The sequence below is a fragment of the Vulpes vulpes genome, chromosome 1 (assembly GCF_048418805.1).
Source record: "Vulpes vulpes isolate BD-2025 chromosome 1, VulVul3, whole genome shotgun sequence".
Lineage (NCBI taxonomy): Eukaryota > Metazoa > Chordata > Mammalia > Carnivora > Canidae > Vulpes > Vulpes vulpes.
In genome coordinates, this window is record NC_132780.1 from 193237846 (window position 1) to 193259622 (window position 21777).

The window sequence follows — 21777 nt, forward strand, 5'->3', positions numbered from 1 at the left end:
GCGGTTCCTCAAGGGCATGCCCGCTCACCGAGTGGCGCGGGAAGATGCGTGTGACGGGCGAGGGTCGGGGTGCAAGGGCGTGGGCGGAGGTGCGGGCCCTCCGGGGGGCGCGCAGGGCGGCGCAGGTCAGGGAGCTGCGGGCTGCCCGCCGCTCGGCACCCGGACGCCACGTCTGGGCCCTCAGCCCCCAACCAGACGACAGGTGGCGTGGCCCTGCAGAAAGGGCCCTTTTCCCCCCAAGGAATGCCCTCGATCGACCTTTGTCTATCACCTGCCGGCCCTCGGGCCCCCGCCAGGGCGCAGGGAGGCCCCGCGCCCGGCCCCCCCCCCCTCTCTCTCTCTTTTTTTTTTCTTTGCAAGGACACTCGCGGTTTGCCACCCAGGATTCAAAAACTAGTGCTTTTCACCGACAGCAGCTCATTTCGTAGCTCTTTTGCATCCTCAAAACCACTCCCGTTAAAGAGGTAGGGCCAGTATTTCAACGTGGTTTGGTGTGAGGAGACGGAGGCACGTCCGCATCTTGTAGATTGGCAAAGGCCACACCAGACAGGGATGCTACCCCCAGGCTATCCGGTTCCTGAATCCCATGCTCAGAACCACAGCTTTTTAAAATTTCTTTTTTTTAAGATTTTATTTATTCATGAGAGATCCAGAGAGAGAGAGAGAGGCAGAGACACAGGCAGAGGGAGAGGGCTCCCTGTAGGCTCCATGCAGGGAGCCCAACGCAGGACTGGATCCAGGGTCTCCGGGGTCACGCCCTGGGTCACAGGCTGCACTAAACCGCTGGGCCGCCCCAGAACCACCGCTTTATGCTAAATAACCAGCTACAACCACTCTGCTCTTCATTGCAGGCAATGTGGTTATCATTCAAGTGATGCTGCCTCTTCTTTTTTCAGGTATGTCTAGTATCCTGCCCCTTGTCGCATCACCCAAAAGAAGTATTAAAAACAACAACAACAACCCTTGTTAGGGGTGCCTGGTGGCTCAGTGGGTCAGGTGGTGTTCGGGGAATCCCGGGATCCAGCCCAGCCCCCAGCTCCCCACTGAGCGTGGAGTCTGCTTCTCCCTCTCCATCTGCTGTCCCCGTCCCTTGCTCGGGCTCTCGAATAAATACATAAACCCGTGTTAATAATGAAGGATATGTTACCCAGTTTTACATTCTTAAAAATAGCTTCGACTTTCAATTTTTTTTTTTGAAAGATTTTATGTATTTATTCATGAGAGACACACACAGAGAGGCAGAGACCCAGGCAGAGGGAGAGGCAGGCTCCATGCAGGGAGCCCGACGCAGGACTGGATCCCAGGACCCCGGGGTCACGACCTGAGTCAAAGGCAGAGAGGCTCAACCGCAGAGCCTCCCAGGTGCCCCTAAAATACTTTCAAATTTATGATTGATATTTTTAAAATTAGTATCAAACATAATACTGAGCTAGACTCTGGCTACATATAAAAATTCAGACTTCAAAAAAGGGCGAATTAAAGAGTAATTATTCACTTTAAAGAAAGATGCTTTTCTCTACAAATGTTTTAGTCTCAGACTCCCTTTGAATGGCAAATTTTCCTTGTGATTTAAAAAATGCGATTTTATTTCCAAAAATTCAGTTTAGGCGTAACTTTTCAGGGGTACATTTCAGATGAATTATGCTTGTTGTAAGTGTTAAATGCAGTCTTTGCCCACAAAATAAGTAAGGCAAGCTGAAGTTGAAAATAATTCCTGTGGAAGAGATAACAAACTCCTGGCAATAAAATTCAGCTCTGTTCTAGATGAAAATAAACGTGGAGAGTGAGATACCTTACTATTTCAAAAAGTTCCAAGGCCTGAGCTTCTGGGTTATCCAAGGTGAAAGAAGTCATGAAAAAATGAAGAGAGATAAAGACTGAATGTGATAGATTGTGCACCTGAGGCTGTTTCTTCAAAATCATGGAACCTTAAGACCAACTTTCCATGCAATTTTCTTAATACCAATTCACAGCATGTACTTTAATTTCTCCACAGAAGCCAAATGCATTATTCTCTGGTCATACTCTATTAACCAAGTTTTTGATTATTCATGGGATTTTGGTCCCATTTTACTTTAAATAATCAGCACTTTCCTTTATACTTACAGTTAAAAGGTTGCATTATACCTAATGATAATCAGTTTTTAGAAGGTTAAAATGGTATTTATTCTTTAATCTTCCAGATAAATATATAACTCCTTGGAGTCTTTCTGACTACAGAGATTTCTGAGTTGATTGTGACTTTTGGAGGAGCAGGGAAAGAAAGTATCTGTGACTCCGTCATTCTTCTGCCACTGGTAATAGTCATTTTGCAGATGTCTGTGAATATGTGCACAAAGAAAGAATATAGCAGGGGTTCTCAACCTTGGTTCTACTGACATTTGAGGGCATGGAAGTCTTTGTTTTGGAGGGAGGGCTATCCTGTGTGCGGTAGGATGTTTAGCATCATCCCTGACTTCTGCTCACTATAAGCCCCAGTACCCCTGTCCAGGTTGTGACAACCCAGTGTGTCTCAGGACAGTGCCAAGTATCTCCTGGGAGCAAAATCACCCATGGGAATATGGGGAAATGGGAAATGCTGAAAACAAACAAAACCAAAACAAATGAACAAGAAACAAGTATTATTGATGGCATGGACTCCCACAAAGTTAGCAAAAGAAGAGGTCCTGGGTATGAGTAGCCCTACGAGTTAAAGTGGTGACTCCACAATCTGGAAACTTCCAGCCATACACAGGGACTTCTCCATCTCCTTGGATTTGGGGGTGTTTGGGAGATAGCAAGCTGACAAAATATGGTCATGGTTCCTCCTCTACTTTTCTCAGGATCCTGACATTGGTAAAGTACCAGTAGATTTCATTTACTGTCCTCTGCATTCTGCTGACCTTAGAAACAAGTGAAGTTAGGGGATGCCTGGATGACTCAGATGGTTAAGCATCTACCTTGGGCTTAGGTCATGATCCTGGGATTGAGTCCCACGTAGTACTCCCTGCTCAGTGGGGAGTCTGTCTCCCTCTTCCTCTGCCCCTCCCCCGCTTCTGCTTTCTCTCTCTCTCTCTCTTAAATGAATAAATAAAAATCTTTAAAAGAAAGAAACAAGTAAAATTATATTTAATGTCCTTTTCTTTGGCTGGAAACCTAAACCAGCCTTTGGAAGTACAAGGTCTTAACAAGAATGATGTATGCTTTGGGCTTTGGCATTTCCATGATTAGGTGAGTAGAAATAGATAGGGACATGGCACCCAAAAGCAGTTGAAAAGCACTGTCGCATATTTTGGGGGAGAATGACAAAAGGAGGCAAGTAATGAGATTATCAACAACCCAAGAGTTTGACCATCTTACTAGGCTGCAGACTGTGGAGAACAGGGGCAGCACATATCACCAGTGAGATTGTAAAATAGTTCATAGCATCTATGGAAGGAAATTTGATAATCCCTAGGAAAATTACATATGCATTTATACTTTGACCCAGAAATCCCAATTCTAGGAACTCTTTCCAAAATACAAAATGTATGCACAAGGTTATTTATTGCAATATTATTTGTAATTGCAAAAGATTAGAAATAAACCAAACAACCACAAGTAGGGAAGTGGTTAAGTAAACTGGAGTAGATCCATATAGTGAAACACACTGTGTAATTCTGAAAAAGAGTGAAGAGCATCTTTATACTGATGTAACATGAGCTCCAGAACATGGGTTAGCTTTAAAACAATAACAGCAACAACAACACCAAAAAAAAAAAAAAAAAAAAAGGAATGAGTCCTTTAGAGGCATGGCAGATTTCAGGTCTGGGACAAGAAATGTACATGATGAGCCTGGGACACCCTGTTGTGCCAGAAATCAGGGAATCTACTATAGTCCAAAGTCTAATGGGTCAGGGTAAAGGAACCAAGGGATCAGCATAGAGGAGGTCCCAGTAGCTGAAAAAGGGACAATCTGAACATCAAAACAGAGTAAGAATTACAAGTGATTGAAATTCACGGATGATGTGTAAATCCTTGAGCTCGTTATGAGACATAACAAGGACAATACTCTGAATATTTCCAATATCATGAAAGAATTGAACATTTATCCTGCCATCCTGTAGGAAGCATATTTAGTGGTGTCTTAGTCTGGCTTACTCCCTTGAAAACTGAGCCTGAGACAAGGGCTTACTTTTAGGTAGTTTATTTTGGATTGTGATCTCAGGAAGCAGCAGTTGATGATTTGGGATTGTGAACCAGAGGAGACCTAATACGGGGATGTCTCTGAGTTAGTCATCACTATGGGCAATGAAGCCCTGCGCCTGCTGGGGCTCTTTGAGTTGCCACATAGAATAAATATACTTCATAATTGTCAGCTTGATGCAAGAGAGGAGCCGTTGTTGACCAGCTCCCAGCTCCTGTTGGTCCAAATTTCCCCTTTGGGGCATTAATCCCCTTACACTTCTAAGCTGCCATGAGAGTGCCAGGCACATATCCCACCCTCATGGAGTCAGAGGACCTCAGGGAGCAGAATGTGACATGTGCGCAGTGCATACGTGGAGAAGTGCTGTCGGGTTACGCCTATAGGAAGCAGTTTACTTCAGTAATGGCTCTAGCGAGAGGCAGGCTGAGAGGACATGAAACAGGGAACAAGTCAATTCTAATAGACAGTCCAGGTTGATGAGGGAAGGCTCTTCCTAATAATTTCATCTAATAAAAGAGAAAGAAAAGATAGAAATAAGAAATCACCATATTGTGATTCCTCGTGGAATAATCAACTCAGGCAACAATTATCAAAAGATGAGAGGCTGATGGGAAAGAGCAGAAGAGCAGCGGAGACATCACTTGCAACCACTAACTGATCTCAGCAACACTAGGCATGGGGGGTCCACACAGCTGTGCCTTCGGATGAGGCGCATTGTGAAGTACACAGCACCACCTAGGAAATATTTTTGCCAAAATAGTTGAATCTAAATCTCATAAAGCTGGTAGGTCTAACTTCCGATTTTCTGGAAATATAAGAGGGAATGGAAGTTCTTAAAAGAACTTCACAAGGAAACAGACTAATCCAGCTGACTTGACTGGGTTTCTTCAACAAGACAAGGGGATAAGATGAGATCCCCTTGGGGGATCCTTGGAGTCCTTGGAAAAGGACTCCTGTAGATTGAGATTTTGAGAGGCTCACAAACCAAGTGTTATTTGGATCTTGATTCTAACAAACCAACTGTGAAAAGTAAATTAGGAGGCAATTAAGGAAATCTGAATTATAGTTTTGGTATATTAGATATCACAAAGGAATCCTTAATCTTATGTGTGTGTCTATTAGAGATTTTCTGTATTTTTAAGTAAAGCATACTAAAGTATATATAGAAAAAACAATACAATGTCAGGAATTTTCTCTAAGACACTTCTGGAGGGGAAAAAAGATAAAGCAAGTATGCTAAAATCTACAAAATTGTTGATTCTGGATAATGAGTATATGGCATTCATTACACTATTCTATTTTGTATATGTTTGAATATTTTCATAATAAAATACTTCTAGGGCAGCCCCGGTAGCTCAGCGGTTTAGCGCCGCCTTCAGCCCAGGGCATGATCCTGGAGACCTGGGATTGAGTCCCACGTTGGACTCCATACTTGGAGCCTGCTTCTCCCTCTGCCTATATCTCTGCCTCTCTCTCTCTCTCTCTCTCTCTCTCTCTCTCTTATAAAAACATAATATCTTTAAGAAAATAAAATACTTTTAAAGAGGCAAGTAAATATCTTCATTCTTTTTTAAAAATGAAAGCAAGTCAAATGACTTCCATGAAGTCATGAAGCTGGAAAGCCGTGGAGGTAAGAAAGCTCAAACTCGCTCCTTCCCATGTCCTATTCCTATCTGGAATCAGCATTTTGTCAGGTGGATTATCATTCTCTATCTATTATCTCAATTTATCATGGTTTTATAAAAATAAGTTAATATATGCATATCTTGAAAGTATTTATATATTTTTGTTATTTTTTTATCTTGAAAAGAGATTCCATGCTAAATGTAATTTCCTGTGACCTCTTTTCTTTGCTCAACATTATTTTATTGAGATTCACCCATTCAGTGTATATAGTGGCAGTTTATTTGTTTTGACTGCTATATAATATCCATTGAGTGAATATATCCACACTTCATCCACTCTCCTGTCAATAGACATTTGGATTGCTTCCAGATTTTTTTTCTATTACAGCAATGTTGTCATGAAGAGGTTTTACAAATGCCTCCAGGTTTATATGTCGAGAGTTTTATATATAGCATTGGAATGACTGGGTTGTAGGGTACGTGAATATTCCACTTCAATAGTTAATGTCAAATAGCTTCCTTTTTTTTTTTTCTTTTTTTTTTTCAAATAGCTTCCTAAGGTGGCTTTATCAATTCACATTTCTACTAGCTGTTTATGAGAGATCTTGTTGATCACATGCTCTCAACACTTGATATTGTTAGCCTTGTTAAAATTTCCAACAACAGGTATAAAATAGAATCTCATTACAGTATGGATCTGCATTCCCCTCTTCACTATGAAGATTACTGAATGCCCTTTCCCTCTTACAGATGAGTCCTCAAAGATGATATGGGAAAGTATATATGACTACAATTCTTCATTGTAATTTTTCTTTGGGGTTTAATTTTTTACTTCTTCCCTTTTTAGATCCCCACTCCCTGTGTACACAATAGCCCTTTCTTGCTATCTCCTTTTAATGTTCCAAGTGTTTGACCTTAGAACAACTGCAGTTAGGGAGGGAATAGACCAAGACCTACTCTCCTTTTTTCCTAGTTTCTCTCTCTATAGGGCAGCAATGTGGAATTGACTAGCAAGGGTGCTAGTTAATTTCACACTAGGATTAGCTCAACAGGGGAAGAACTTGGTCTTTTTCTATTACAAAGGCTCTTTCCAGGAGACTATTTTCTTTTAGGAACTTGGAATGACCAAAAAAAAAAAATCAGCTAAGAAGGTTTTTACTTGAATATAGATGGCATTATAAAAGGTTAACAATCTGGGTTCTGCAGCTCTGTCCCGAATAACTGTATGGTCATAGGCTAGTCATTAACCTTTACGAGATTAAAAGTATTAATCTGTTAACAAAAATAGATGGTCTTTTGGGTCCAGTTAAGCATCAAAATCTTTTTATTCCATTAATGAAATTAACTAGTAGACTAATCTGATCCTTATGGTCATTTCATTCTCTTGGTCTCTTTCATTCAACCAACGTGATTGATTTTGGCATTGACATAGATTGAAACTTGAGGTCCATAGGAAGATTTCAGGGAGGACCCTATTGTTCTTTAATTGTTTTGTTTGCCACTGCATCTGCATTCTTAGTACAGTGTCTGCTGAAGAATAGACACCACATAAATATTTGCCAGTCAGTTGAATGAATAATGAATGGATGTACTACTTTATTCTTTATTCCCATGTTCACTCTACCATCACACTCAAATTCAGAAGCTATTTGAGTTGTATTTGGTTTGTCATAAGTTCAAGAAGCCCAGGCTAAAGAATATCTCCATGACTACAAGTTGAGCTAGCTCTCCATTGCTATTTAAGCATTTCTTATGATGACGGAAAATCACCACAACCAATCTCTGGGCTTGAGGACCAGGCATCAGTATTTTTTTTTTTTTTTTTTGGCATCAGTATTTTTTAAATACTCCTTGGGAGATTCTAATGTGCAGCCAGGGTTGAGAATTACTACTCTAGAAAAATTATAGTCTAGTCTTTTCCTATTATTTTGTGTTCTGTCTCTTTTACCCTCCCTCCCTCCCTCCCTCCCTCCCTCCTTTCTTTTCTTTTCTTTTCTTTTCTTCTTTTCTTTTCTTTTCTTTTCCTCTTCTTTCTTTCTTTCTTTCTTTCTTTCTTCTTTCTTTCTTTCTTTCTTTCTTTCTTTCTTTCTTTCTTTTTCTTTCTTCTTTCTTTCTTTTCTTCCCTTCTCTTTAGAAGAAATTCATGGGTCAGACTTCATTCCCTAGGGTTAGAGAAATTCTGACAGAATTATATGTATAGATGGGATGCCTGGGTGGCTCAATGGTTAGGCATCTGCCTTCAGTGCAGGGCATGATCCCGGGGTCCTGGGATGGAGTTCCACATCAAGGTCCCTGTGAGGAGCCTGCTTCTCCCTCTGCCTGTGTCTCTGCCTTTCTGTTTCTCATGAATAAATAAATAAAATCTTAAAAAAAAAAGAATTGTATGTATAGAAAAACCCTCATTTTGTTGCATATAATGCATAAACAGATAACACCAGGCAAAAGGGAGTCAGGACACACTGCGTTTATTATATGTATAAAGATTGACAACCTCAGACTATAGGTAAAGCATTTTGTCAGTAACTGCTGTCCTATTGTAATAAATATCTTAAACTATCTGAAAATGTTTCCTCTGTCTTAAGATATAGGTTTTTTCCCTAAAATTGGAAAATATTGGGCAGCCCGGGTGGATCAGCGGTTTAGCACCTACCTTCAGCCCAGGGCGTGATCTTGGAGACCCGGAATCGAGTCCCACATCGGGCTCCCTGCATGGAGCCTGCTTCTCCCTCTGCCTGTGTCTCTGCCTCTCTCTCTCTCTCTGTGTCTCTCATGAATAAATAAATAAAATATTTATTTTTTTAAGAAAGGAAAATATTTCATTCAGAGATGGATGTACCTAAGGGTGAACAATTAAATCAGCATGGTCAGTTAATTCGGAGAAACCACTTCACAAATTTACTGATAAAATTCAATCAAGTCATTCTTTTCATAAATTCAATGACCAATTCAGTAAAATAAGTGAGTTTAAAGCCCTTTGTAGACTCACAGCAATTCCTTTCTAGAAATAACCATTAAAAGTCCTCCAAATTAAAGTCACCAGATTCTAAGGTTATTTTGATGTAGCCCATAGATAAATCAACTTTTGCCAAATAAAGACAATGGGTCTGAACAGAAAGAGAGATTGAAAAAGAGAGAGCAAGAGAGGCTTCCATTATTAACCTTGGCAATATGGAAGCAGGGACATCAACTTGCTGGGCTGAAAAGAATTTACAAAAGACCATCTGAGAAGATCAGGTAATTAAGAAAAATCATGTAAGGTCATTTCCCAGAAGCTGACACCCAAATAAGAGAGATGTCATTGTCAACTACTATAGTGTCAGAGCGGTTTCTCAAAATTAATCCTGGTTTAAATCAATCAGAAGAGCTTGTGGTGATGTTTTCTGTTCTTTGAAATCATGCCACTAGCATCTGTAATAAATATGTTTGAATATTATAGGGCTGGTAGGACTACATTGGGAGTAATAGGTTTGAAGTGCATGACAAAGTAAAAGGAGTCAAATCCCTGTATTTTTCGAAGAATAAAAGAGTCGCAGTCTCAGAAGTCTAAACAAAGAACAACTCTACAAGACTTTTTCCATGGAGAGTGACAAAACTCCTTGTTTAAGTGATCAGACACAGGAGCTAGACACCCTGAATTCATATCCCAACTTTACTATAAACCAGTAGTACAACATTGGGCAAATTATGTAATTTAGTCTCAGTACTGTGGTTTTCTTATGTGTAACATGGAAAGAACAATAATACCTATATCAATGGGTAACTTTATTTATTTTTAAAGATTTTATTTATTTATTCATGAGCTACACACAGAGAGGCAGAAGGAGAAGCAGGCTCCCTGCGGAGAGCCCGATGTGGGACTGGATCCCGGGATCAGACATTCAACCACTGAGCCACCCAGGCACCCCCAATAGGTAATTTTTAATAATAGCATGAGTTCATAAACATACTTAGATCAGTGCCTGGCACATAGTAAGCTTACAACACGACCTCCTATCATTCTCCACGATGAAACTGTTGGTCCTCATAACTTCAAATCACTTAAAAAAATACAGATATAAAGTGCTTTTACTCTTTTTATTTCTAGGAGAACAACTGTTTTTAATTCTAGAACAAATTGTACAATTTGCCTACTTAGGGTAAGCATGTATATATATACAAAAGACAATTGAAATGCTATGTTATTTGTGTATATTGTGGCGATGCAGTTTTAAGGACATTCTGAATTATATGGCTTAGAACTTATTTTATTTTAAAAATTGATTCACTGTTGAAGACATCTTTTTTTTTTAAAGATTTTATTTATTTATTAATGAGAGACACACAGAGAAACAGGCTTCTTGCAGGAAGCCTTACATGGGTCTCGATCCCAGGACCCAGGGATCACAACCTGAGCCAAAGTCAGACACTCAACCACTGAGCCACCAAGGTGTCCCTGAAGACACCTTCTGAGTTCGACTTTTCTTAAATTGCAAATTCCCTGAAAACAGAGGTGGTGTCACCTCCTTCTCCTTCCTCAGAGGAAGTAAACCAGCCTTTGCTTCATTACCAAGAGTTTTTTTTTTTTTTTAAGATTTTTACTTATTTATTTTTGTGAGAGAGCACCAGTGGGGAAGGGGTAGAGGGAGAAGCTGACTCCCCACTGAGCCAGGAGCCCCATATGGAGCTCCATCCCAGAAACTTGAGATCATGACCTGAGCTGAAGGCAGACACTGAATGGACTGAGCCACTCAGGTGCCCTGAGTTAGACTTTATTATAGTCATCTTTTTGTGGTGTTTTTAAATGAGTATTTTATTTTCTTTTTGCTTTTTTATTATAGTGTTTAAACTTCACACAAAAGTAGAAAAAAATAAGATAATGAGCTTCTATGTACATATTATCCAGTTTTGGAAATTACCAACATTTTGTACTTCCCTTCCCAATAAAGCCAAAGTATTTTGAAGCAAATCTCAAATATCATATTATTTTGCCTGTAAATATTTCCAAATTTGTTTGTAAGAAATAAAATTTTCCATTTTTTAACAAAGTAACTATAATGCAATTGCACCTAACAAAATTTCCAAAATTCTTAATATTCAAATTGTCTCAAAAATGTTTTTATATAGTTGATTTGCTTAAATCAAGATCCAATCAAGGTGAAATGCATTGCTTAAGTTGTAAGTGTTTGATTTTAGATTTTGGAAGATGTTTTAGCTTTATACTTCTTCTAGAAGGAAATGAATGACCACAGCTGCAATTTGAGTGAAATCATCATAACAGAGTAGAGAAATCTAGAGTAAGAAATGGAGATTACTCCATTTCTCTAGTATTTCTAGACATACTAGAGAAATACTAGAGAATGCTTTCTCAAGTATTTCTAGAGAAATCTAGAGTAAGAAATGGAGTAAGTCATGAATGTCATGACATAGTAGTTGGCCCACAATAGGTTTGGGTTTTACTTTTAATACTGACCTAGGGACCTATTTCATGACATTAGATTATTTTGCTACTGTAGAAAGAAGAAAGATTATCATTTTCAAGTACGTATTTTATAGGAAGCATGCGGAGTTCAAAAACTGTGGACATTGCAAGGCACTAAAGCTGCATGAACTGGTCAACATTTCTATCTTTGAAGTTCCCTGGGTGTAGAACTCCCTTTTGCTTCTCATCTCACCAGACTCTCTCTTCTCTTCCTAACAAAATTTTCCAAGGAATTTGTTTGTGATAATGTAGCTCAGTTCTCACGTTTTATAATCATGCCTCAGTGGTTTTCTTTCTACCCAGCATATTTGAGTGCCTTAAAGCTTAAACTAATGCTTTTATTGGGGCGCCTGGGTGGCTCAGTCAGTTAAGGGTCTGCCTTTGGCTCAGGTCATGATCTCAGGGTCCTGGGGTGGAGTCCCACATGGGGTTCCCGGCTTAGTCGGGATTCTGCTTCTCCCTCTGCCTCTATCTCTCCCCGCTACTTGTGCACTCTCTCTCTCTCTCACTCAAATAAACAAAATCTTTAAAAAATAACGTTTTTATTGGACTTAATTTTTTAAAATGTTGATTTAACATGACTGCCATTAATATGCCCAAATGTTTTTACAAGGAGATTCTCTATAATTACTTCATAGGTTACTCAGAATTATCAGAATAAATGAGATTTCCCTTTCAAAGGAGGTGGGTAGGAAATAAGTAACAAAGGTAGTATTCAAATAGATAAAATTTTAACATACTTATATGGTGGGGGGATCTAAAAATAAACAAACCCACAGGCATGGATTTCTATAATATAACCTCCTGCAGCTATGAAAACTAATGAGAAAATCATCTTTATTGATTAGGATCTCAAAATAGTCACAGTCTTTGATCTTACATACTTCTTTTCCTCAGGTCCCATTTATTATTGTAAAATTACCACTGCTTCTATATCTCCCTTTGTAATACTTTCTGGAGTCTGGTTTGATAAAACTATACAGAGTGATAGTTAAGATTCTAGGCTCTGGAATTAGGCTGGATTCATATTTGGCTTCATGATTTCCTAGGTGTATGGCTTTGGGTAAGTCACTTAACTTTTCTGTACTTTGATTTATTTGTCTGTAAATGGGTGTAAAATACCTATATACCTACCTTATTCTATTTGATTATAATTCAGAAATGTTCACTCCCATCTCTCCTGGGGTAGAGTATTTTTACCTCCCTATTAATGTTGGTCTTGGTCATGGGGTATGGGGAGAAGTGACAGTGTACCAGTTCCAAACCTGGCATCATGTATTTTCACTTCCCATCTTGTACTCCTCCCATCACCATGAGAAGAACATGCCTCAGCTAGCTGTTCTTTCCAGAATGACAAGAGGCATATGGAGCAAATCTGAACCTAACACATGCCCTGGAGCCAAGTCTCCCCTGTCCATAGCCTGAAGCAGAGCTGTGCAACAGAGTTAAGCCTGGATCACCCAAGCAGACTGATGAGAAAGATAATAAATCCCTGTTGCTAAAGGTTACTAGGTTTTGGGGTGGCCTGTTACAAAGCATTTTTGCAGCAATAGCTAACTAATACATAAGAATATAATGAGGAGCAAGTGAGATACTTTATGTTAGTCCTTTAGCCTAGTGCTAGCCATATAGTCAGTGCTCTGCTCAATTAATGTTCACTATTATTATAATCATTGTCATGACTATTACTATTATTTTATTTTTTCTGGGTAGAAATATCCAAGTTATAGATTATGATTAATTTATAATGCAGTATTAGACCATGAACAGTGAGCAGGACAGATAGAGGAGAAAGTCCTTTGGGGTATAAGTCAAAAATTATAAGATGTAGCAGGGGAATAGGGGCAGGTGTGAGGTAATGAAAAGTCACAGCATACATTTTCATAGGTTTGAATTTTGCTTACTACATAAATTTTAGTTTCCATTACAGTTAATGCCTGAGGTTATACTGTTGCCAACAATATGCTAAAGAGAAAGTGTGTTTATCAAGAGGACTCTCACTAAAAATATGAACTCTACGTCATCATGTACATAACATCAAGTCAACAAGTATTTATTGGGCACCTGCTATGCATCTTGTGCTGATACATGATAATATGTATAATACATATTATATTTTATTGATCCGAGGTCATGCATTTGTTCACATTTTAACATCTCTGAAATCAAAATGCAGCTTACAATTGGTGGCATGTAGTAGTTTAATTGTCCAGGCTTTTGTTATGATCATCAACATCTCAGTGGCTTACAATGACATCTATTTGTTCACATTATGTAGGGACATGGGTTGGTTTGGGCTCCACTGGCCTTAGCTCTGCACAGCTACATACATTGTTGTAGAATCCAGGTAGAAGGACTAGCCACTATCTGAGACTATTCTACTACTATCTTATGGTTGAGGAAGGAGCAAAAGTGGAATCTAATCTCACAAGCACATTTAAATCTGCCTAGATAAGGCCTTTGTCATGTCTACTCACATTTAATTGGCCAAAGCGGGACATCTGGGTGGCTCAGTGGTTGAACATCAGCCTTTGGCTCAGGTCATGATCCTGAGGTCCTGGGATCGAGTCCCACATTAGGCTCCTTGCAGGGAGCCTGCTTCTCCCTCTGCCTGTGTCTCTGCCTCTCTCTCAGTGTCTCTCATAAATAAATAAAATATTTTTAAAAATGGCTAAAGCAAGTCACATGGCCAACCTTGACAGCAGAGGAGGAAAGTGTATTCCATCTACCAAGAGTCTGGGAAGGGGCAATGGGGACAGAAATTGGAAGCAATAATACAATGTATGCAGCAGAATTTTTCCTTTTCTCATGATACATAAAACAATAGTGTGTCTCACAATAGCTGGCATCTTAGAGTTAATGTAATATCATCTATATTAGGATTTAGGAGAATCTGTTCTTTAGGGATAATATTTTTGTGAGCTTCTTTTTATTTTTTCTGGTTGGGTTTTAAAGGCCAAAATCAGAGATCCATTTACTGTTTCTATCTTTGTTTTTCTTCTTTAAATCATAACACTAGATAATGAAGGTAAAGAGACATGTTGACATTCTTTTATTGATCTTGGGTTAACATTACTGTTACCTAACTTACCCTAATTTCAGCGAATACATGAGGCTAAATTATAAAAAATCAACCCAAGGACTCGGTTCTTGGCATCACTTACTATTAATTCATTAGTTTATCTATCACACAAAATGCAGTTTTAAAAGATTTTATTTACTTATTTGACACAGCGAGGGACAGCAGAAGCAGGGGGAGCAGAGGCAGAGAAAGAAGGAGAAGGAGGCTCCCCACTGAGTAGGGAGCCCAAAGCGGGGCTTGATCCCAGAACCCTGGGAATATGACCCGATTCGAAGATGTTCAATCAAGACACCCAGGTGCCCAGACACACACTATATATATATATATATATATATATATATATATATACATATAAAAGATTTTATAGATTCTAAAGATTATTTATTTATTTTTCATGAAAGACATAGAGAGAGAGGCAGAGACATAGGCAGAGAAGGAGAAGCAGGCTCCTCACAGAAGGCCCAATGCAGTTCTGATCCTGGAACTCCAGGATCGTGCCCTGAGCCAAAGGCAGATGCTCAACCGCTGAGCACCCAGGCATCCCCAAAAGATATTTATAGAGCATCTCTTATGTACAGGCACTTTCTTTGCACTGGAGATTCAATAGGGAATAAGGTAGATAAGGTTCTTGATCTTAGGGAGATTTTATTCCAGTGGAGAGTTACAGACAATAGACAGAGAGATGAGGAAATTTCAGTGCCCTGCATAACAGAACTCATGATTATGTAATAAGGAGTAAGTGAGAGGAGACTATTTTAGATGAAACAGTGAAACGCAATAGCAAGGAGGCAGCCATGAGTATGCCTGTAGGAAAAGCATTCCACACAAGAAAGAGCAAATATAACAACCTCAGAATAACAGAAAAGAAGATAGAGGGTCAATGTGGCTAGAAGGTGGTGAACAAAGAGTTGAGTTTCAGTTAGGATATAGGTTAGGCTGTTGCAATAAAGAGATAAAAAAATACAATCACTTAAATACAAGATACAGCCTTATGTCTTGCTCACGTAAAAGACAAAACAGACAACTCTGGCTTGATGGTATTAGGGATCTAGGTCTCTTCTCTGTCTTACTGCTCTGCCAAGCCTACCATGTGAGTTCCATCTTGTAGCTTGAGATGGCTAGTCCAGCCTCTACCCTCTTGCCATTATCCTAATACCCAGTCAGCAGGAATGAGGGGGAAGGGAAACAGAATGCATATCCCTCTGTTTAAAGCCGCAACCTGGAAGTTGCACATGCCGAGTCTGCTCACATCCTGGGCCAGGATTTGCCCTGTGATCATATCTAGCTAAGGGAGGCTAGGAAATGTGGTCACTAGCTTGAATTCATGTAACTGAATAAACTTTGTTGATTCTAGTTTTTTTTTTTTTTTTTTAAGATTTATTTATTTATTTATTTGAGAGGGCGAGAGAGCATGAGTAGGAGGGGCAGAGGCATATTAAGTGGGGAGTGTGGAGCCTGACATGGGGCTTGATCTCACAACCTGGAGATCATGACCTGAGCCAAAACCAAGAGTTGCACACTTAACTGACTGTGCCACCGAGGTACCCCCTGGTGACTCTATATATATAAAAAAAAAAAAAATAAGAGAGAGAGAGAGAGAGAGAGAGAGAGACAAATAGTTGTTAAGGGACCATTAATAGTCTTTTCTACAAAGTGAATAGTAGATAAAGTCAGTAATATAGACAGAATCCTGAGTATGTAAGGCCTTGATGGCCATGGCAAAGAATTTGGAGGATATTATTAATGTGTGTTAGATATATATCATTGCTTTCCAGATTTTTCCCAAAATGTAGAAGTTTCAAACCAACATTTATTATCTCATAGTTTCTGTGAGTTAGGAATTTGGATCCCACACAACTGGGTGGTTCTGGCTCAGAGTCTTTCAGGTAATTGGAGTCAGGACATTGACTAGGGCTACAGTTATCTGAAGGCTTGACTGAGGCTGGAGGACCTGTTCCCAAGATGGTTCATTCACATGTGTATTGGCAGAAAGCCTCAGTTCCTTGCTGGCTGTTGGCAGGGGGCTTCAGTTCCTTTCCATATGGACCTCTCCACAGGATTGCTTGAATGTCATCATGACATAGTAGTTGGCTTCCCCCAAGCAAATGATCCAAGAAAAGAGAGCAAGAATGAAACCACAATGCCTTTTATGTTCTAATCTTGGACATCGTACACCATCACTTTGCCACATTTTATTTCTTAGAAGCAAGTCACTAAGTATAGCACATAATCAAGGGAAGGAGAATCTGGCTTTATTTTTCAAGGGAGAAGCATCAAAGAATTCATGGACATATTTAAAACCATCACAGTATGATAGGAAATCACTGGAACATTTTAAGCAAAAATCTGTTTCACATTTTTAAAGAATTGGTTTGGTTGCTGTGTGGAGAATGGATTACACAGGGACAAGAGTGGAAACAGGGAGCTCAAGTAGGTGGTGATTACTTAGTTTTGGCAACTGATAAATGGGCCTGAGACTAGGAGGGGTGCAGTGGAATTAGACAGAGGCGGTGAGATACAGGATATTTTCAGAAGTTGAGCGGACGGGATGTGATAAGCTATTGTTGGATTTAATGCTATTAGGTGTCACTTCCTTTTCACATCTTCAACCACAGCGTTTTCTCAAACTGACCACCTGAATTCTTAAAGTGCTTTAAAAATATGAATTACTGGTCTTCACATGTAGACAATCTACTTCAACGTGTCTAGGATGGGGAGAAGATAAATCAAAACTGGAATCTACCACTCCACTTACTCAATGAGCTAATTAGAAGTGTAATTATTATTTTTGTTGTTGTTTTGCAAAAGAGATAGTTATTATGCAATGGGCGCTATTATCTAAATACTCATTTCTTCACACATAAACACACTCTTCCTATTTAGACAGTTACCAATTCCTATGGATTCTGTTTCTAAGGTAACTCTAAGAATTCCTCGCAGCCTCACTACTGCACCAAACCTAAGCAATCATTTACTTCATCTTGAACTACTGCAAGCACCTCTCATGTAATCTCCTACCTCTGGTCTCTGCTTCTGCCTTTCACCTGCTATCTAGATGGTCTTCCTATCCCACACTTACGATCTTATCACCTCCATATTAAAAAAAAGACTCGGTGGCTTCCTAGGATTCTCAGAAAGAAGTCCACATGCTTCAGGATGGTACTTGAGGCTACTGACAATCTGGCCCCATTTTCCCTTTGGATTGACCTCGTGGCTCCCTTTGCACTCATCCTAGGCACACCAAAATTTTCACTCTTCCTAGGCACTCATCCTAGGCACACCAAAAATTTCACTCTTCCCTTACCTCCACTTGTACTCTCACGTCTTGGCAACTTGTTTCATATTGTTCTTTCTGTCTAGCGTGCTGCTCTTCCTCCCACTGTAACCTGACAACATCCTACACATCATCGTTCGAGGCCCAACTCAGCTGGCTACCATCTTTGTCTCCCTCACCCAGAATTAGTCGTCCTTTTTTCTTAGTTCTCATCTCACTTTTAAAATACCCTTATCATTTATATTTATGCTCATGGTGCCTAGTGGTGGGCATGCCCTTAGTGGGCTCCGAAGAAAATGTTTACATGAACACTATTTCCTCCTCTTTACTCAACGTATGCAATGGAAAAAACAAAAGGCAAGCTCTCATTGGAAGTTTGGTTAATTAATGTACATGGAACATAAACCCTGGGATCTGTACACATTTGGCACAGTCTAAACCCATTGCACTTTACAACCACACATAGTGGCATTAATAATTCTGAGGCATTGCAAAATCTTCACAATCCAAATATTTTATTAAGAATTCCAGTGGCAAGGTCTGAAATATAAAAGTTTGTGGGTCTTTTTAGAGGCTTAATCACATTTAGTTAGAAATTGAAATGAACAAGAACATTCTATTCCCTAAACATTCTAATTAATTGATGTTTAGCATATGAGTTACCAAATTTGTCTTTTCAGAGTTTGCATTTAGAGATTGCAAATAAATCTATTAGAATGAATTTCTAGGTCAGTCAGGTTTTGATTTGCAATATTTAATGTTTGTACAATTTCACCTATGCCTGACCTTTCAAAATTATTTTAACAGACCTACATTTACTTTCCTAATGGAATGATTTGCTACAAAGTGGCTACCGTGGGTAGTCTGGAAGGACACTGTAACTTTCTTTTGGCTGTCAAAACCCATCTGTTCTTATGTTTGGGGAAATCCATGGAGTGTGATGTTGGGATATAGGACCTTACCTTCCTGTGGAAGCCAGAGAGTTTGAATCTCAGTCTCCCCTGGAATATGCCAATACCTGGCAGTAGACTTTCCCACCCAGGCCTCCCCACAAGATGAAGGAAGAACCTCTGGGACAGCTCCTGGGGGATCATGATGTCCCAGTGGTGATTCCTAGATGGTGTACAGCAGAGGCAAGGATGGTGGCGTCTTAGATAGTCTTCCCATGGCCTGGCCTGCTAAGTCCCTGGGCTCCTGTCAGTTTTCCTAGCCTCTTGGGCTCTACGAGTTCCCGTTCCTCCAATATTCCTTTTTTCCCTTTAGACAGAGTTCATTTTTATTCCTCGAAAGCAAGAATCCTTGCCAGTACCATTGGTGCTGCAAGGCAGTAGAGATAGTTCTAGACTCTGGAGTCAGGCTGCTGGCCCACTCAGTCCCAACAGCCCTCCGTTTCCTCATCTGTAAAATAGGACCCAAACCAAATATTGTGTCAACTGTGCCAGGCCTGCATACAATAATATCTGTAAAGTATTTTGCACAGTCCCTGGTGAATAAAGAAGCATTCAATAAATAGTAGCTTTTGAATTACTGAATTCTAAGCAATGATCCATGTGTTCAGGCCACAAAACTCTGCTGCTTACCACATAAAAAGAACACCCCAGTGCGCACTCTGTGTTCAGTAATGCACTTCATTCTTTCCCATGCTGGGTTTTTGTTTTGTCTTGCTTTGTTTTCCAGCTTAGGACTTTAGTGCCTTCCCAGACTGCATATCCCGGGACTTTCCTGGGGAGCGCAGCCTACAGTCACTGTACCTGGATCTTCTCTCGTCGATCCCTGCCGGCTCTCTCTCACTTCGAGGCTTTCAAAAGGAGATCAGCTGCACTAAAGACCCAGTGTCTTCACATGGAAAGGGCAAAACAGAGTCAAAGCGACAGTCCTCCTTAGCATGTGGCATACCAATTTAGTAGCTTTAATGGACTTATTTAAACAAACAAACAAACAAACAAATGCACAGCCTATATCCCAAGACTTATTATGGAATCCTTCATTTATCTACTTAGCTTTTGATGAATTTTTTTTTCTTCCACTGAAAAGTATAATGTCCTCTCATAGTTAAACTGTGGAATCTTTTCCACTCAACTTACTCCCTCTGGGATGTAATAAAGAGACAACTTATGGCCAAACAGCACATTGGAGACAAATTTCCTGTGAAAGAAAAATGTTTTTTACTACATGTAATGTTTCTCAAAGGAGGTGGGTCAAAACACAGATATCAATCCTCTGTAACCATTTACTGAATACCATATTTGGTTTGAGAATATTAAAATGTAGTATGTTATTTCTGAAAGGTTGAGTGTTTTGTTATAGCATTAGAGCTGTTTTCCTCTTATAACCGCCATGTATATAAATTAAAATAAAGAAGAAATTAAAATTATTCACCTAGTGGCATCCTCTATTTTCCCAAGAAAAGTTGGTAAAAGGGCTGAGCAGAAAGGAGCAGAGTGTCATGTAGGTGAAAGCATACCTCACTTGACCTGGCATCAGTGGACTGTGGACTTTTATGCTCAATTGGCCACTTCCTAGTGTGACCCTGTACTCACCCTCACTCTTCTAAGACGTGAAATGGGGACAGTTATGCTCTCAAACATGGTTGTGAGAGATAAATGACATATTGTTTGCAAAATACATGGCTCATAGCAGGAATCCATCACACGATAGTTGATGATCTCACTCAACAGGATTTAAAGGCATTTGATTATTTGTCTAAAGGGAATATATTATTACAAGTCAATATTAGTATCTATATAAATCAAATAAAGAGTTCTGATTTCATCAATGGATACCATCGAGGAAAGGCAATGACAATTCAAGATAACTTAGATATCAAGTTAAGTGTTACATTTACCAGAATTTTGACTATTGAAAGTGTTCTATGTTTAAGTTGGTCTTATTATGACATTAAGGCCATAACCCCAAAGAAAGTATTTTTGTTTGGGCAATACTATTTAGATGTTAAATAATTACGTAAATAATGCCCCACAGTTACTCCAGGAGACAGAAAACTCCATTTAAAAAAATTGCTTAAAAGTAAATTTGAGTTATAGAATAAGTATCGATGTAAATTATATGTATCAATGTAAAAACCTTAGGTTTTTGCTACTTGTAAATTTCTTTACTCCCATATAACTGAACTCAGTCTCTGTTTCATACAGCTACTGTGCTAGGAGGCAGAAAACCTCCAGATAATCTAAGTTGATTTGGTCTTCTCTTGTGCCCACCCCCTGGACTTTTCTCACTGGGCTGGCATCTCCATGGCAGGTGGGAGTGGGGTGGGTGGCATTTACCTCTCAGACATAGTCACCTCTCCAGCTGGCATCCTCTGGGCTGGAAGTCTTCATCTAATCAAACATTTTGGGGGCAGGACTACTCTGGTCCTGCAGTCCCTCGGAGTCACACCTCCTCCATTCTCAGCCATGCATGAAACACATACATAATGGTGAATGGAGAGTATTTACGGCTACCCCAGGACCTCTGCTCAGGCTTATTCATGCCACTCTTCCTATCCGCACTGCACTTGCCTGCTCTATGCTAGGCTGGTTTGTTCTACAAGGTTTGCTGTTGTTTCAGGCTCTACCTTGAAGGGAGAGAGACATGAGTCATCTCTGCTTTCAGCCCTCTGTCTTCATATTCCCCCAAACCTAGAAAGTGGAACCTGATTGTGAACCTACAATAACCTCCTTCCATCATCTAAGCATCTTTGCTCCTTCTTTATACCAACCACACAGAATTGTGATCTGTTTTTTGAATTGGAGAAACTTCCTATAGCTTGTCAATTTTTTTTCCTGAAGCTACTTTTTATGGTATAAACTTTTAATCTAAATCCTTCAGGTCAGTGGGTCTAGATACTCAAAATCTAGACTTTTTGAAACTCTGAAAAAATGTTCTTTCAAACTATCTTTTTCTGCCTTGAATTTCACGATTACATTTTAAGTCTCAAAAGTCATGGACAATTAACTCATATTTTTCTGTGAATCTATCTTATAACATCTTTACTCTGAAGCCATGGATGCCCAATGAATGAAGAGAGCATGGGCTAGAAAGGAAGTAGCAAGTATAAACAAAAACGAAACACTTATTACGTCAAAATATTACCTCACCACAGATGGAAGCTGCCTTAAACCCTGAGCTAGTTTCTTCTTAGTTTCCAGGCCTAAATTATTTTCTAGTTAATGG

General features: G+C 39.6%; 1 long non-coding RNA gene across 1 annotated transcript; it reads left to right on the forward strand.

The window, feature by feature from the left end:
• The first annotated feature begins 326 nt into the window (after nucleotides 1-326).
• Nucleotides 327-19957, forward strand: LOC140595610 (uncharacterized). Its single transcript, XR_011997337.1, has 3 exons — nucleotides 327-896; nucleotides 2184-2297; nucleotides 19282-19957. It is a non-coding gene; the product is annotated as an uncharacterized lncRNA (long non-coding RNA).
• The last annotated feature ends 1820 nt before the right edge of the window (nucleotides 19958-21777 follow it).